Raw genomic sequence first — 4288 nt, forward strand, 5'->3', positions numbered from 1 at the left:
CGTGTAACGGGATGAATAGTGACAACAAGCCCAGTGAAGTGCGTCTGCGCAAATTCAACACAGAATATTCATATTAAATTCTTCAAACATAACATGTATCCTATACCATTTTAAAAAGGTAATTTGTTCGTATCACAACCACAAAGTGTTCCGATTTTCTAAATGGCTTGTTCGAGCGAAAGCACCAACAAAGCGATTCCATGTTAGGTCGTCGCACGAAATCAAAGAACCATACTACAGTCATTTTTTGCCAGTCCACAGACAGAGGAGATCACAAAAAGCAGAAATAGCAGAAAAATATCAATCACTACCTTTGATGATCTTCATTCAGATGAACGTCATAAGCGACTGGTCAATGTGTGAGACATACATAGTATGTTTTTGTTGGTTTACGATAATTAATATGTATTCCAGAAAACGCATTAGTTTACAATTGGGCGCCATGGTTCCAGAAAATGCCTCCAAAATATCCGGTAAGAATTATTGCAGGAGAGCAACGTCAAAATAACATAAATATGCATCATATCAAACTTTCGAATGAAGAAACTGTTTTACATAGAATTTAAAGATAACACTTGTTCCTTAGCACCAGCTGGTGTCCAGTTTCCAAACGCTTTACGGCAAAAAGCACAATTTCAAGTAATCGAGAACAGCGTTCAGCCACAAAAGCAAGGCCATAATAGTTACCCGCCAATTGTGAGTCAATGCAAAACTCACAAAAGCATTAATAAAATCTTTCATTTACCTGTTGCTGATCTTGGTCGGAGAATGCACCCCAGGACTCCACTTCCACATGAAAATGTTTCGTTTTGTTCGCGCAATGTCCATCATTTATGTCAAATAGCTATTTTTTGTTAGGCGTGTTTGGTAAACAAATCCAACATCAGGAGCGTGTTCACTAAAAGCGACGAAATTGTCCAAAGTGTCCGTAACAGTCAGTAGAACATGTCAAACCGATGTATTGAATCAATCTTTAGAATGTTTTAACATAAATCTTGAATAAACGTTCCAACGGCAAATTACATTGACTTCAGATGTGCGATGGGAACATAGCTCCCTCTCATGTGAATGCACATGGCAGGAGCCATGGCCAGTGTAACAGGTTTAACTTTAGCGGCCGTCCCTCGACCCGGGCCGGCGACCCAGGACCCTTGCACACCATAACAACAGTCAAAACCGCACGAAAGCAATTGTTACCCATGCGCTCCCAAAGGCACACAGCGACTTGCAGAAGCAAAGGGGAACCACTCACTTCTAGGTTTTCAGAGCAAAGTGACGTAAGCGGCTGAAAGGCTGCTAGCGCACACGACCCGCGCTACGTTAGCTAGCCATTTCGCATGCCGTTACACCAGGTCAATGGTCAGACTGACTATTTCCTGTTTCTCCTTCGGCCCACTTCACAGTAGTAGGCATCAGAACAAAGGTTTTTATAACAGACTGTTGACATCTAGTTGGACAGCCGTAGGAAGTGCAAACTTCAGCATATCCACTGTTCGTTCTCAATAGATGCTGTATTGAAAATCTACCAAACTCAGAATTGCCCGACTTTCGTGTTTGGATTTTTCTCAAGATTTTTTGCATGCAAAATATGAGTTCTGTTATACTTCACAACCATCATTTCAAACCAGTTTTAAGAACTTCAGAGTGGTTTCTATCCAATACGAATAATAATATGGCATATATTAAGCAATGGGATGGAGGAGCAGGCAGTTTACTAGGGCACCGGTCTGTGCACTTTCATCCAGCTACTTAATACTGCCTGGCCAGCATAAGAAAGTTAGTCTGAAAGTATTTGGTTTTTGATGTACTTAAGGGTATCAAAGTAAGTCTAGATTGCTAAACTATACCTTAAGTATCAAAATTGCCTCACTTTTTCCTTCAGTAATTAATTTGTTCGCCGTTTTCAAGAGACCTACTCAGTGGGAACGGATGTGGCGCATATGCAGTCTCCCTGTCTGACTGTTAGTAAGCTGTGGTATCTTCCATGAAGTGACATGTAACCGCCATGTAAGAAGTGGTTACTGTTAAAAGTTGATGATAGTTTAACTAGAAGAGAGAGACAAGTTGAGACGCTATGACCAGGTGGATAAGGTAATGATATTTCTAAAGGCAGTTAATAAGGTTGCAAAGATATCTGACAACAACGTTGCACTGGGCTCGTCCAATGTTAGCTCAGAGGGAGCTAGCCGTGAGTGNCTACACTGGAAGAGATATGGAGCTTCCCAAAATGCCACTGTCCGGACCATGATGACGAAACAGAAACCAGCGGGGGTAGGGCAAGGCCTAACACCTCTTTCAAAACAACAACAACCACAGGACTCAACATTTAACTACAGCTCCCACAGGCACGGAGAACAGGCCTCTTCAGGTAGAGAGTTCAGAAACGAAGCAGTGTAGAATGAGGCTGCATTCAATGCTCTTTGGGTTTAAACTGTTATCTTGTCAGAAATACATTTAATGCTTTTTTGAAGCGCAAAACTTCGAACCTAATGATCCTTAAAACTGTTCTGTGTGTGTGTGTTGTGTGTGTGTGCTGTGTGGTGTGTGGTGGTTGTGTGTGTGTGTGCGTGCGATGTAGGTGCAGGGGCAGTGCATGGTGTGACAGCAGCAGGAGTGTGAAGTGGCTCTGGGAGACTCACAGCTGAACAATCTCAGGCAATTGCCAACTAAAGGTACACACATGACAACACACACAGCACCACACTCTCTCTCCTAAGATCTCTCTTAAGATCTCTCTCTCTTCTCTAAATTCTCTCGCTAAGATCTCTCTAAGATCTCTCTCTAGATCTCTCTTTAGATCTATCTCTACATCTCTCTCTCTCTCTAAGATCTCTCTCTAACATCTCTCTCTCTCTCTCAACATCTCTCTTTCTAACACCGCCTCTCTTTTTAAGATCTCTCTCTAAACATCTCTCTCTTAACATTCTCTCTCTTTTTTTAAGTACTTCTCTCTAACATCTCTCTCTCTAACACTCTCTCTCTAAGATCCTCTCTAACAATCTCTCTCCTAACAGCTCTCTCTAACATCTCTCTCTAACATCTCTCTCTATATCATTTCTCCTCGAACATCTCTCTCTCTAAGATCTCCTCTAACATCTCTCTCTCTAACATCTCTCTCTAACATCCTCTCTAACATCCCTCTCTAAACCATCTCTCCTCTAACATCTTCTCGCTCTAAACATCTCTCTCTCTCTCTCTCTGTTATAGGTAGAACGTTGTTTCGCCTGGGTCTGCGTTCATGATCAGAGTGCCAGGGTCTAGAGCGGTGCCAGTGGAACCATATTAAAACAGGCAGCATCCTGCTTCTGGACTTCTTATGGGGAAAGTAGCTGAACAGACTCCAGAACTACTGACCTTTAACCCCACAGACCCTAAACCTACAGACAGGAAACCACAGACATTCCCCTAATAATTACAGGACATTTAACCCTACAACGTAAGAGCCTACAGAAGGAAACCACAGTCATCTCCCTATAATACAACTTTAACCACAGACCTAAACCCTACAGACAGGCAACTACAGACATTTCCTATAATTACAGACTTTAACCACGAGACCAAACCTACAGACCGGAAACTACATCATCTTCCCGTATAATTACAACCATTTAACCACAGGACCTAACCTACAGACCAGCCCACCTGTGTACTAGAGACTCTGACAATCAGTGAACTCAGTAACGTAGCGACTGAGGGCGTGCCATAGAAATATACTTCATAGAACAGACATGTGAGTCCTACGAAGGAAACACTGGACAAAGCAACCGACTGCATTGCTCAGTAGATTAAGTTATAATATAGTTATATATTTAGTTATAATTTCATATATATATATATATCATGTTTTAGTATTACAAGTCGCTCACAGGGTCCAAATATGAAGTCTGAATATTATGTATGCGATGCTCTAGGGATTATTATTCTGTAATGACTTCATGCGCGTGTGTGTGTGTTTCTGATGTTTGTGTGTGTGTGTGTGATGTGTGTTGTGTGTGTGGTGTGTGTTGTGTGTGTGTTGGATGTGGGCGTGTGTGATGTTGTGTGTTGTGTGTTGTGTGTGATATGTGTGTGTGTAAATACTGCTGTAAATCTCTGATTGTTATGGTGATATCTTGCTCGTGATCAGGGATATTAAACCACATTCTGCTGTAACCTGTAGCACTTTACATGACTTCAACACTGAGTCCACCGTGTATGTCCTGACGATGTAACGTGTCATTGAAAGTAGAATGATGTTGTTGTATTGTAATGAAGTACTATTGTAATTTGTAATATTACAGGAATACAG

This window comes from Salvelinus sp. IW2-2015, unplaced genomic scaffold (assembly GCF_002910315.2).
Source record: "Salvelinus sp. IW2-2015 unplaced genomic scaffold, ASM291031v2 Un_scaffold1830, whole genome shotgun sequence".
In the NCBI taxonomy this organism is placed as follows: domain Eukaryota; kingdom Metazoa; phylum Chordata; class Actinopteri; order Salmoniformes; family Salmonidae; genus Salvelinus; species Salvelinus sp. IW2-2015.